Below are 15,178 nucleotides of genomic sequence, written 5' to 3' on the forward strand. Positions count from 1 at the left end.
CTCCAGAACTATAAAAATAAACTATGTAAACAATAAACTTTAGCAATCTACTCAATGTTTTGTGGGGGGGTGCATAGTTTATACCGCACAATCATTAATCGTTTATCATTCCATCAGGAGGAAAGGGTTAATTATAAAACAGATAGCTTTGACCCTCAAATCTGATTGAATGAACTCTGATAAAACCAAAGACAAAATACAGTCGTTCTTTATTATACTATTTTATATCAATGTGCCCCCATGACCCTGCAGAGGACAAGGGAGTTTGGAAAATATATATTATTGTACCACTTAATTTTGTTCCTTAACTGTATTTTTAGCTTTTATTAAATTGGTTGTTGATAAAATCAGTTTGCAAAAAAATCTACTGCAAAAACAAACCACACAAACTGTCTGTTTGACTAAATTTAAAAGTCATGAAGTTTAAAAGGTTCAGCGGTTAATTTAAAACAAATACTTTCATTCGTAAATGATGGAAGAGCAATGTTTGTTAAATAGGTAATGTCATGGGAGTCGAAAGGCAAAATGCATGTGGGTGGGTCCAAAAAAATTGCTGGAGTAGATGTCTTTTTCTTGTATTCTGGTGCCTTTTAATTAAACAATTGCTTTCATGGCATAAAAGCTTTGTTTACCCTGTTGTGTTGTAGGAGCGCAACAGGCCAAACTAGTAAAAACACGAAATGAAGTTCAAATATGGACTCAGCCAAGTGAAAATGGTCCTGGGTCTGTCCCACCCACATATAATGGATCTGAAACCCATGGTTAATGTATGGTTAATGCAACAAAACTGTGATCCCACCTCACTTGATTTCTTTATTATCGAATTTCAAAAAGCAGGCAAAAGCACACATCATTCTCAACTGAACCAAAAAACAAGCAGAAAAATATTTAAATGCAAAGTCGGCAACACCAAAGCTTCAAATAGTATCAAAGGTTTATTATTAAAAAAGCTGTCGCATAGCGTTGGTGACTTTTCGAGCACACAGGCTCTTCATCAGACAAATTAACAACACTGATGTATCAATCTTTATAGACCTACCTCCAAGTGATCAAAGGTCACATGACCATACAATATTAGCATGGTAATAATATCACAGCAATGACATTAACCAAAGAGAAAAACAAAGAAAATATAAATCAATTTTTTATATATATATATATATATATATATATATATATATATATATATATATATATATATATATATATATATATATATATATATATATATATATATATATATATATATATATATATATATACATACATAAAGCCATGCAAAATAAAAGAATACATTTCTTGGGAATTACAGATGTGGTAACTGTCAACCGTGTAATTTCACATGTAAGACGTTGACCTTTACACCTCACACAAAAAAATTATATTCAAGGTATTATTTTGAGTAAGACAGCTAATGTCATTTACCTGTTGCATTGCCCTTTTGGTTTACAGTATGTTATATTGGTAAAACTAGCAAACCTCTGAAAATGTGTACCTCGCGTGAACATCGATGTTCAGTTAGACATCATGATCCAAAAAGTCCAGATTCAAGACATTCAATTTCCACTCTTCGGTACATCGACATTGAGGTAAGTATCCACGTTGCGGAGGTGATATCAACAAATTGCTTTAAGGTCTTTTGGATTTATAGACACATTGTCCCCTAGAGGATTAAATAAGAACTTTAATATTCATCAATTTCTTTAAAACACAATATATTAATTTTTTTATAATAAATGTTTTATGTACACTAGCACGTATTAATTGATGTTATTGATTAAATCCATTAAAAATTGTATTCTTGTATTTTGCATATAGCTTAAATGTTTGGTTTCATTTATTTATTCTTTTTTTCTTTGTTTTTCTCCTTAATGTCCTGCTGTAATATTACCACTACCGTGCTAATATTGTATGGTCATGTGACCTTTGATCACTTGGAGGTAGGACCATAAAGATTGGTACATCAGTGTTGTTTATTTATCTGATGAAGAGCCTGCGTGCTCGAAAACATCACTACTAACTCAACGCGATAGCTTTTTTATAATAAACCTTTTAATACTTTTGGAGCGTTGGGGGCAGACTTTGCATTTAAATATTACTATCTAATATTCAAATGTCTTATTCTTACAGAGAACTCCCACTAGCAACGGATGCAATAGAGACACAGCCAATCAGAGGATCTGATATCCTATCTGCAGCTGTATGACAATCAGGTACAGTAATCCACCTAAAACAGAGTGTCAGGCTCATATGTGACCCTGTCTGTGAAAATCCAGCTAATGTCATATTTTTGTGATTTACAGTTTTCTACAATGATATCTTTAATATTAATTGAGTAAGGCCATGTCAAAGATTAAAATCAAAGTGAAATCAATGAGTAAAGTCAAACTTTGATGCTCATAATCTCATTTTTAAATTATGATACTTTAGCCAGGACTTCACAGACAAATTATTCAGATAAGAATGCTTAGTGTTGCTGGTGACCAACATAGACTACAGTTCGGTTTGGATGCTGGTCCTTAGCATGGGATCTGTGTTTGCTGCAGTGCGCCACATGCTTCTTAACTACTTGCCAACAAGTAGACCACTCTGGGTCGACTAGCTATGCAGCTATGCATACCATAAAGCTATGCAAAATACAAGAACACAATTCTTAATGGATTTAATGAATAATATCAATTAATAATTGTTAATGTTTATAAAACATTTAATATAAAAAGACATATTTTGTGTTTTAAAGAAATGGATGAATATCAAAGTCCTCATTTGTCTATAAATCCAAAAAACCTCACGCTGTAAAAGCAATTTGTTGGTGTCACCTCCATGACATTGATACTTAACCACCTCAATGCCGATGTACAGAAGAGTACCTTGATATCTTTATATTAATTGAGTAAGGTTATGTCAAATATTAAAATCAAAGTGAAATCTATGAGTAAAGTCAAACATTGATGCTCATAATCTCATTTTTAAATTATTTAGCCAGGACTTCACAGACAAATATTCAGATAAGAATGCCTAGTGTTGCTGGTCACCAAGCTTGGTTAGCAGGGCAAGTACATATAGTACAGGTACACAGATAAAACAAGCTACAGTGATGGTTTCAGCACTAACGACATGAACAAATGGCTTTCGTGGAACAAACGTAACTTTTGGTAAACTTCCGCAATGAATTAATAACGGAGTAGTTTATTTCTGATAACAATCTTAATAAACAAATTGGGCCCCATTTTAACGATCTGAAACGCAAGTGCGAAGCGCAAAGCACAAGTGACTTTGTGGGCAGATCTTGGGCGCATTTGCTATTTTCCCGGCGGGAGAAATAACTCTTGCGCCAGGCGCAAATTAATAAGGGGTTGGTCTGAAGTAGGTCCATTATTCATAGGTGTGGTTTGGGCGTAGCGTCAAATAAACCAATCAGAACGTCATCCAGCATTCCCTTTAAACGCAAGGGCGCAAGTTCCATGGTGGGTTGCTATTATTATGACAGATTTACCAGGCGCACGCCAGGAGCGGTTCACAGCCAAGGAGACCCACGTTCTTGTAAGAGCAGTCAAAGACAGAGAAGTTGTTTTGTATGGGGATGGGAGAAACCCGCCCAAATCAGCGTCGATTAAACAGGCGTGAGAGGAAATAGCCACAATTGTCTCATCAGCTGGCATCCCCATCGTTGCGCCAAGCACTACAATGATGTCAGGAGACGGGGGAATCCCAAGCTTGCCAGCATAAATCGGGCACGCCATGTAACGGGAGGTGGATCTGCCTCATGACCTGACGCGAGCAGAGGACATCGCTGCGTCCACCCTCACCGCTGAAAGTGTTTGGGGGCTTTGAAATCGGACCCAAGAAACGCAATCCCAAGGTACACTTACAAATCAAGTTCATATACATTAAAGGGGGTCGCACACCGGCCGCGCAGCTCAGCGCCGCGCAGCGCCGCGTCGCGTCGCGCCTAGGAGAACTCGGAGGTATTATAAACCGGAAGTGCACTTTAAATAGCGCGAGCTTCGTCAGATAGCGTCTAATTCAAAATGTAAAATATACGTTAGCAGCCAATGTTAATCATTAATGATGTGGGAAAATATGATGTTATTTAATGTTAAACTATGTGAGTTGTGAGTGGCGCTCTGTGGCGCGACAGGGATTAGAACAACTTCCTGAGTCACAGCTGGGCGGCGCGGACAGGCCATTAAGGTTTCTTATGAAAACATTTTAATTATTATTTACATAAAATAAACATAATACAGCCACACAACAAACTTATGAAAATATTTTAATCGTTATTTGCATGAGAATTTTTTTAACGCAGCCACACAATAAATAAAAACTATCACCACAATGCTCACCACCATGATTTCTCTTATCTCATGTGTTAATATTTTTTATTGTAACAATTTATGATTTGCAAAAATAACTGTTGCATCTGTGTAGATTAGATAAGCAAAGTGTGTGCGCGTTGTGCACGCTATACATTATGGTCAAGCATGCGCCCTTAAAGACACACTATGCAGCTATTTTACCTTAATATAACAGCTTCAAAGTCATTTCGATGGTAAACGAAGTCATAGTAGGGCGAATCATCCTTCTGTTGAAGCTCGGGTAGGACGCCGCTAGCAAAACCACCAATGCAAGCTTGAGAGAACCGCCCCTGACAAATCTCGCGAGAATCACGACTTGCTTTACGGCAACGACGTCACACACGTTAGGCCTGTTCGACTCCGTGCAGCGCCGCAAGAACCGACAGTCGGATGACGTAAAAGTACCGCGAGAATGATCCGAGACGGCACTTTGACGTCATCCGGCTGTCGGCCCCCGCAGCGCCGCACGAAGTCAAACAAGCCCATAACAACAACTGCACGCGCGCATTTGAGACGTGATGCTCGATGAGGCAAACAGCTAAGAAAACCCGTTCGGAAGAGAGTAGAAAGCGAAAAAGAGAATCTGACCGAGTTAGGAACCGGACAAGAGTCCCACACGGTCAGGTTTTTACTCGTTGGCGTGAGCTAATAGACAGCACTTGATGCAAAAGGGATGCTGATCTGGCGATCTTGTTGATGGACAAGTAAGTAAATCTCTTATTTGTACATTTGTTTGCGGTCTGTGCTGTATGTGGTTGCGCTTGCTTGCGTATTTTTTTTGCTGTTCATTCATCCAGTGTTGATAATTAGACCAGTAAAATAACTTCAACATGGGTCTAGCTAGCTTACGATCATAAGAGCATTTAGCAGACTTGCTAACAAACATTAGTTTCTCTTACATGTTTTTTTTGCCATCTAAACTCAAGTGTTGTGTTGTGATATGTACGTAGTCATTTGTCTAATTTCGATTTCTTATGGCCAACGAATAACGGCCAATGTTATGAAATAATGCAACGTATACATTACAATTAACTTTGTCAATGCATTTTGTAATGTTAACAATTAAATAACAAATGAAATTATACAGTAGACATAACGTTAGACTACAGACTGTTTACTTGTGATTAAGCTGCAATCTTGTAAAAACGTAATAAGCCAGCAAACGCGGTAGGCTACTTTATTATTATATGCCTACTCTACACTTGGCATAAACTTCTTATTATCCTATTACCATCATCTGTAGTTTAGTAGACATGCAGTAGCCTAATATTTGTATGAAATTGTGAAACATTCCCCGGTCATTATCTTCGGAGTCCATCTCTGCATATTCACGCCCAACACTATCCTTACAGGTACGTACAGAGTGGGGGTGCGAAATTACGACAGTTGCAAGTTTTCCCCAGTGACTCTAGGGGTCGCTGTTTGACAAAAACGTGAAACTGCATGGAATGCCTTTAAAATAGCATAATGAACCACGCGCAACGCGCCACTGACTTTAGACTAGTTTTTTTTGGTCAGTGGCGCAATTGTTTTTTGAAACTGCAAAATAGCATCAGGGATGGTTTGCGCCGGAACACGCCTCCTTTTTTGCGCTGAACCGCCCAGGGAGCGCAAGTTCATTCCCTAGTTTGCCGACGTGCGTCTGTGGAGGGAAAAACCCGCTGTGCGCCGGTGCAAAATATAGATACATGTGTCACTGACAATGACAAAGTAAATTGCGCTGGGTGCAAGATAGGGCCCCCTTAGTTCAAATCTTAGCTAAAACATATAAAAACACTAAGCTAACGTTACTGTGTAAAATTTGTATTATACAATGTTAAAGGGATAGTCCAAAAATGATAATTCTGTCTTAATTTACTTACCCTCATTTTTTTCTAAACCTGTATGAATTTATTTTTTTCTGATATTTTGATAAATCATGGTAAGCACACAGCTGATTGTAACCATTGACTTCCATAGTAGGAAAAACAAATACGATGGAACTCAATGGTTACCATCAACTATGTGCTTAATATCAAAATATCTTCATAATTTATCACAATACTTCCATAATATTTGTTTTCCTATTATGGAAGTCAATGGTTACAGCAACTGTATGCCATAATTTATCAAAATGTGTTCATCAATATAAAAAAGCGCATACAGGTTTAGAACAACATGGGTGTGAGTAAATGATGACAGAATTCTCATTTTTGGGTGAACTATCCGTTTAACTACAGATCGGCTGCCAAACCTCCCTTCACATAGCGGTGATCCATAATTGCCGTCTCCCCTTGTCTTTAGCAAACCCAAATATTTGATATTTGCTCCAGAGTTTAGTTTTAACCACTAGCCAGACTATAACAAACAGAAATCTGAATTTAAGTCACCCCCAGACACATTTCGCCAGCAACGCACATGCGTCCGATGAAACATCTATATTAAATATACTCCCTAGATGCATACATTTACATGTGCATTGGTAGAGCATTGCGTTAGCTGGCAAACCACATGCGTAAATGTATTATCAGAAGCGGTTTATGCACTGTATTCTTGTGTGCGTGCGTGCGTATGTGTGTGTATTTCCCAGTCCAGAGTGCTAGCTGGACACTTCTCTAATTAAAATGTCACCAGGCAGATGATTAGAACAAGACTCTGAAGTATGAGCCCACATTACTGTGTGTGTGTGTGTGTGTGTGTGTGTGTGTGTCTGTATTTAAGATTATCAGTGTGTTAGGTGGGTTGATCAATGTGAAATGTATTTAGATATAATTGAATTGAATACTAATGTCTTTCTTGTGCTCACTTTAAACATAGTTAGGCACGAGTTTAAATGTCATTTATCAGCGGCCAACCAAACATGGGTCAATCAACTGTGCTTAGAAATTGGCAAGAAATCTTTATGTAATGAAATAATCTAACGACCACAATGGATTCTCACGCTTATCAGTTACCGCCATCTCGGCGTTCCTCTGTGTGTGAGTGTAGGTATTATATAGGTACTGTACAGTAGTTTGAATTTGCCAATCAGAGAAAGACACTACCAGCATTGCTATTGGCTGAACCGCAGTTGGCATTTCAACATACTGTACCATCAGCCTGAAAAACCTGACCTTGGTTGAAGCGTACCATGAATTGGCAGATGGGAAATGCTAACTGCCACATGTGAATGGCAGTTATAGTGCTTGAATAGTGAGTAGTTGGTGGTTGTTTGTCATATTTACTGTACACTAACTATTGCTACATTGATGTTCAGTTGCTGCATTTTATAATCAGCTTAGCAGATCTATTTTGTTCAGTCTAAGGTTCGTATGGACAAAATAGGCTATAGACTAAAAGATAAAAATGGCAACTACTATAGGAAGTATGTTTAAAATACACACCCATACTGGAAACATAAACTATTATTTAATTAAACAATATGAAAGTAATAAATCACTCTACTTAGTTTTTTGGTGATTGTTTGGGGCAAAAATCCTCGATTTTGCGGCACGTTTTCTTAAAAAATTTGATGGAATATGCGGGATATTTATGCAATTTATGCGATGGAATTGCGTGAATTTGCAAAAATTGCGGAACTTGCAAAAAAATTCGGAAACTTGCTAAAGCTGCAATGATGTTCACGTCACATAATAACGTCACTTCATAACGTTCCCATAGAGGACAGGGCTGCGCTTTTGGGAAGTAAATGCATTTTTCAACTTTTTGCTAATATATATGTGACTTTTTGCTACGAAAATGCATGATTTCATAATCTCCGCAAGTCCCGCATATTTTGTGCGCGGAAATATGTAATTAATGCGGCGAAAGTGCGTCGTATTTGGAAAAAATGCCGCCCCGCATAAATATGCGGACTTTGGCTGATTATGCAATATATCGCGCGATCGCACAATCGCGTTTTTCTGGAGGGACTGCTTAGTGCAGCAAACTTAGCTAGCTAAACCAACTGTTAAATGTAAACAACCAGTAAAATGCACAGTAAACTGAATTTTATTTTCTATATAACAAACAACTTTTGATTATTATGATTTATAATAATTGTAAAATTGCAATATATGGCCATCTGTACATTTACATAGATAAAAGTGGAAAGCCAATTCCTTTCTAATTTTGTGTTGTCCTGCTACTATAGCAAATTTAAGATGGAGATGCTATTTAATCCAGCCTAAAACAGCAATTTATTCACAAGATTTAGCACAGCTTGCGACATGAGATAATATAAGCATTATTTTTATGGTCAAACATTAAAAAGGGATTATAATCTCCATCCAATTGGATGAATGCACGGATAATTGAATATTAAGTGGCTGATAAAGGAACCGATTAACTTGCCTTCAAATTATATCTGGACTGTGGCATTATGTATATAGAAAAATTTAAACCATTGGGTGTCTGGCAAACCAAACAAAAAATACCTAATTGAATTGTATTGTTTACTGTAAAATAATAAAGAACATCCATATTATTCCCTGTGCAGTGTAGGATGATATCATTAAAAATTCTAGACATTTTAAGCACACGTGCTAAGCTGTTTGCTTTAAATAGTCCTTGAAAGGTTCTTGATTTTAAAATTAACTAAGTTGTGGTAACCCTGTGTTAAAGAAAATGAATAAATGCTTCCTTTATCTTTTGTTTCTAATCAAATTCTGCTGCGTTTTGCACGATTCATTTGTATTTGTCAATTTTCATTCTGTCAGGTTACTAACTCTTTTCCTGTGTTGTTTTTGTTAATATACTGTAATGTTTATTTTAAATTATATTGTTGCCTACTCTTGTACAAAAAATTGATGTCGAAGGTAAAATCTGGACTCTTAAGCAAAACCAGTTACGAAACACTGACCTACAACTTGAGAGATAAATAAACAGGACAAACGTGATTGGTGTGTTTTAATTGTGTATGTGTGTGCGATTACCAGGCCTCAACTTTAGCTTATTTTCCGCAGCTGACCCCTGGTAGGTGTCATTGTAACGGCCATGACTTTGAGACAGTTCTGGAATGATAGTAATGTGAATTTCTGCGTGACTGACACAAGCCGGTTATAGGTATACATGTAGGGAAATAGACTAACTGTGAACTGTTTTTTGAAGGACAGACTGTCACGGAATTTGACCATGTTTGCCAGTATGACATGTAACACGTGTTTGAACTTTCGTTGTCACTTTCTTTGTGACACCTAAATGGCTGACATTCCTGCTGCACACGGGGTCAGAACAAGGTGTTTTTTTCACAATTACAAACAGAATTTCAAACTTGTGTCATTTGAATACGAGCAATGATTCAGCTTACTACAGGCAACTCAACTCAAGCAATTTACTTATTTTTTTTAAGGAGTACCCCAGGGCTTTGCACGAGGCCCTTGTGGATTCCAGTCGCTACTTTGTAATGTTCTTTCTATAGTCATACAAGTGATGCACTGTGGCCTAAAATTGTGCGAATTACTGAGTTACATTTATTTCTAGTTGTTGATATATTTTTTAAATATCAAAATTATTTAGGGACTGATATAACAGCAGTTAAAAGTGGTAAAACAAATGGTGTGGGCAGCCTCTGTCAACTGTTTCCTCTGTTCCCATCTCTATATTGTATATTGTGACCTTTCCTGAGAGAGATAAAGAATGGAGGAGAGAGCGAAGAGATGTGAAGAATAAAGAATTGTCAGAGTCTAGCAGAACAGCACAAAAAAATAAACAGTTTTAGCTCAAAGGATAAAATATCTGCAGCTTAGAAGAACTAAGTCGATATGGGAGGGGGGATAAGCCATGTAAATATTCTTCTGTTTACCTGTCTGCACGTCGCAAATTAATCACTCACACACGCGCACGCGCACACACGCACACTTCCACACACAGTCTGTTTACCTGTCTGCAAAGGCTACATTAATCATGGGGGTGTATGGAACAGCTTCACTGTAAACAGTTCTAAGCGCTACCAATTGGCACCGTTTTGTTTTGGTTAGGATACAGCATGAATGATGGACCCTTAACACTGCACTGAGGGCTGCCAGCCGTGATGGAGGGCCACGGGACATTGGGGTTCGTGCGTGTGTTGTGTCTGTCTTCAAAGATCAGACGTTGACTACCAACTACCCTTGAGTTCACATGTAATGACCACAGAGTGTGTCTGTATGTGCCATGTCATGGTAAACTTCCCAGTGAAAACTGCAATTGCTTAGCGGTTTCTCTTTTTATGCAGACTTTAGCATCAAATTAACTTTTTTAAAATTATTTCTCCTAAAATTCTTTAGGGGAAATAAAATAGACTTAAACGAGACAATTGTTGATATTATAGAATAGGGCTGGTATTGAACTTTTGACTAAATTATGTGTAGGTTGATGCATTTGCTTTAAAATGCAAAGTTAGTTTTGGACTCATTCATAATTTTATATTATGAATATATGCAAGGGCTTGGCAAAACGTTTTTTAAAATGAATTAAATTGGCATAATTTGGCAATTTTTAGTGGGCAGAATTTGAACTAAGTTTAAGTTTATTGTGGTCTTATAAATGATATCCTAAGCGAATGACACAAGCAAACGTCTTCATTTAATCTTATTTCAAACAAACGAATGGGAAATTAATGAGATCTTGTGTGTGTTAGAGTGTGTGTGATAGTGTGAGAAATAGAAAGCAATTTATAGCTATAGTAAAACCACATCAGATCAAAGTAGTTAGTTCTGCTTCTTTCCTTCATAAGATTCTTACCTGATGATTATTTTACATTTAAATCATTTGAATTTGGTTTGGCTTAATACGGTTTTATATGTAGGGGCCTGGATTACCGCTCTGCATATCTGTGCAAAGGAGAATAGGGGGGTGTCATCCTAACTAGCCTCATTTTCATAGCATTTCTCCTACCTGCCTCATTAATTTCTCCATTTTGGGGGGCAGAATGGTTTAATTTAATATATGCTGCGCGTTTAATCATAAGTCGCGTGTACTTTCGGATACTGAGGTTCCGGATGGATCACAGGCCTTTTGATTTTCGCAAATCCAACATCCCGCCATGGGTTCAGGGGTGCTTGTGAAAAGATGCTTAGAAAGGAAGATAAAAAGAGAGTAGAAAATACAGGAGAAAGAGAGAATGAGCTGTAATACCATGACTCAATGGTCTCATACACACTGCAAACTTTCGGGAATGACAACCGCATTTAAATGCGGGAGTGAATCCCTTAAATGTTCTGTATGGAACAAGACTCACTCCTGAAAATCTGATGATTGACACAGAGATAATACAACGTTCTGCCATCTCGCATGCTTACCACTCACATCTTTGACCAAAATAATTTAACAGTATTATGTTTTGCAATACAACTCCGTCTTGGCGTTGTGTATTGTACGCTTTTGTGAGGCTGCTTCACAGTGCGGGGTCTTGCAGTGTTGCCAGATCCTTGTCTTTTTGTCTATACATACCGTTTTGGCACTTAACCGTTAAGGCTTTTGGCTCATACAGCAATCAAGTTTTTGGTGTTATTAAAGTGTGAAGGTGCCAATATTTTGATCTTTGAGGTAAAACATTTGGATTTATTTTGGTTTATTATTGGATTTTTCTTGTTTGGTGTTTTTTTTTGTGCAAGATCTGGCAACACTAGTCAGCAAACACTCATGCCTCTGTCATTTTCTGCACAGCGCATACAGAAAACTTTTTCCCCTTCAAGGCATTTATTTTTTCAGAAGAGAGACCTGTCATGTCCATGATGCACGTTTAAACACTTTATTAACTACTTGTTGTTCAGTTTGGTTATACTATGCAGAGTTTCTGTAAATGTGGTTGTCACTACCTGCATTTTGCGGGAGTTAATTTGGTTGTAGAATGCGGTTGTCAGTCCTGTAAATTACTGAATTGTGTGTGTGTGTACAGAACAGGATTAAGCATTAAAATGTTAAGTGACAACCATATTAATATGCATTAATATGCACCTTTTTCAAAAGTGACATGCGTATGCATTGTAAAAAAATGCAGCATTTGGTAAAACACTTTGGTTTTGCAATTCAATTCAACATACTATTTTAAGTGTTGACTTGTGAATGGTTGACATAACTTAAAAAATTAGGTTTAACAACTTCACCTAGTTTTTATAATTTAAAGTAGCATAAAAAATTATGTTGATTGACAAAAATGCTGCATTTTTTACAGTGTGGAATAACTTAAAGATAATATGCCACAGTTCTTGTTTTTTCAAAGGTTTTATTTATTTATTTCACGAAGTACACATCATTGTTCAAATTGTGCTATACATATTGGTTTATATATCTAAAATAAGATGGGTCATAAATGATACTCTTGCAAAGGACACATTTTCTGTAATGTAAAGGAATCAACTGTATATTGTGTCACATTTTTAGTGGATCACAAAAACAGTATTTTGTGATAATAAAATACTATAATATATAATTATATATCTTCTATTGTACACTCTTAGAACGAATGTCGTCCCAAAACAAGGTGTTTTTTTCACAATTACAAACAGAATTTAAAACTTGTGTCATTTGAATACGAACAATGATTCAGCTTACTGTAGGCAACTCAACTCAAGCAATTTACTTATTTTTTTAAGGAGTACCCCAGGGCTTTGCACGAGGCCCTTGTGGATTCCAGTTGTTAATTTCTAATGTTCTTTCTATAGTCATACATGTGATGCACTCAGTGGCCTAAAATTGTGCGAATTACTGACTTAAATTTATTTCTAGTTGATATATTTTTAAAATATGTTTAAAATAATGTTTTGGGACGACTTACTAAATGCATTGTCCCAGAATCCACCCATCACTGTTATTGAAACAACACATTTTTTGTTACTTTTAACACAACTTGTGTTAAATTTTAACACAAAGTCAACACAAAATTACACATAATGTGTTAAAAGCTTAACGCACAAAGATGTGTAAAAAATGTACACATCCTTTCTAAGAGTGAACTAAGTTGTTTGTTTTATATAGTGAAAATAAAATTTCTGTAAATATACATTTTTTACACTTAACACCCCTTTCACAACCCCGTTATGGTCCCCAGATTGAAAAACTTCTCTAGATAAATGAGTTTTTTTTATTATGTTCATCCACATTTATGCACACAACCTCATTGTCACGAGCAATGTCATTTAATTCCTGTAATAACATTCCGGAGCAGGTTTGTTATTAGCATGTGTGTCATGGGAAGTTCGTTGGGTGAAGTTTGTAAATTCCCAGGTCAGCACTTACATTAATGAGAGCGTTGTCGAGGGCTTTATGTGCCATGTTTTTTGCTAATTCCTCTCAAATGGTGACCTGTAACGCGTCTTCAGCCCTCCTGTTTGAAATGGAGGCTTTTAATGCTTAGTGCGTGTGATAGATGGAGCTTAGAAGAAAAATGAGACTAGCGGGGAATGCGGATGAATGCTTTGACGAGTCGAAGAGTAGGGGAAAAGGCCTTTTGCGCTCCCATTGTGTCTCAATAACTTTAAAAAGAAACTAATCCAGTGTAGTCTAATTGCATGCCACCTCCCATACAGGGACCTCTCTTCTCCAGATGCATTATGGTACAGAATACATCAGCGCTCTCTAAGGATCCTACTTGCGGTATTCCTGTAGATCCCATAATGAGTTTTTAAAAGATATAATAGTGCTCTATTAGAGATTCCAAAGCCCTTAATGAGGAGGTTTGTCTTTGCTGGCATCAGATATTAACGTTGACGCTGGATTAAGGTTTCATTTCGGTTTCTTCGTCCATTTTGCAATCTGGCAGATTGACAGGAACTTTTAATTAAACTGCGGTAATTATAGTCGAAATCTCTCATTGAAAAGAAAGACTCGAAATTCATTTCATCTGGCTAATTATCAGCACGGCAAAAGTTTGAAGCGGCCATCTGAGACGCCAATTGGGCAGGAGAGGTCAGACAATGAGCCCGAAGTTCTTTGGTTAGCTGTCTTCATTAGATCTCTCAGTTGTAGACAATACAATAAACGCAAATTTTCTTCAAGCGACGTGGAAATGAATATCAGGGGATGCTTTGAATTTGGACGAGGAACAATCACGGGTGGGAAAGATAGCAGTGTTGATTTTGGAACTGCGCTGAGCCGGTGAATCAGAATGTTTGCTGACTTTACTAAGGAAAATACGCATGGGACATACGACTTTCCATCTCAACCCCTCTCTCTCTCTCTATTTCTGGGTTTAGGGGCGAAAAGTAATATAGGAATCGCTTTAGGCGGAAAAGAGCATTGCTATTTAGGCTTAGAGGCTCAATCAGTCTGCCTGGAATGATGGCGATGGCGAGTTACCATTAGGCTGACCTGATTAGGGCCGACTTAGGCACCGCAGTCATATGTGGCATTTTCCTGATAGTGCTGGAATCTGGATTTCCCGCTTGACTGCATCCGTACGGCTAAACTCAGCCAAGCGCGCTGTCTCTGAGCGCAAGGTGCGGGAAGGTAATTCTCATTTCAGCCCGGTGCTCTCCGCACACTCGACAGAATCTCACACCGTGGAAATCCAGTGTGGAAGGAAATATGACGTTCTGCCGATTTCACAGAACTTTGCTGTGATGTTGAGACGACATCAATAATATTGCTGGTACTGTAGGTGTGTCAGGGTGGATCTTATAGAACATAAGTGGTTATGTATTGTTAATGGGTTTATGGCATCCTCTCTACCTGTGAAAACGAATGTGAATTTTGTATGATGTAGTTGTGTTGCTTTAGCTCATTAGATAAAGCTGCTAGCTATATTCGCATCGCTAGGTGCACTAAAACGAATTGCAAAGTAACGAATGCTGTCCAAAGCCTTTTTTTTAAAAAGGGTACAGGGTTCCCACGGGTCCTTGAAATCCTTGAAAGTTTGTGAATCTGGGGGGAAAAATCAAGGC

The 15,178-nt window shown here is 37.5% G+C and overlaps 2 long non-coding RNA genes across 2 annotated transcripts in view; both read left to right on the plus strand.

The window, feature by feature from the left end:
• Positions 1–15,178, plus strand: part of LOC129423716 (uncharacterized) — a 611,574-nt gene that overhangs the window by 166,619 nt on the left and 429,777 nt on the right. The gene's annotated exons all lie outside the window — the stretch shown is intronic.
• LOC129432346 (uncharacterized) overlaps positions 2,129–15,178 on the plus strand; it is a 43,285-nt gene continuing 30,235 nt past the window's right edge. Inside the window, exon 1 of the long non-coding RNA XR_012369287.1 lies at positions 2,129–2,213. This is a non-coding gene — a long non-coding RNA (uncharacterized lncRNA). The remainder of the gene's footprint in view (positions 2,214–15,178) is intronic.

This window comes from Misgurnus anguillicaudatus, chromosome 1 (genome assembly GCF_027580225.2).
Source record: "Misgurnus anguillicaudatus chromosome 1, ASM2758022v2, whole genome shotgun sequence".
NCBI lineage: Eukaryota > Metazoa > Chordata > Actinopteri > Cypriniformes > Cobitidae > Misgurnus > Misgurnus anguillicaudatus.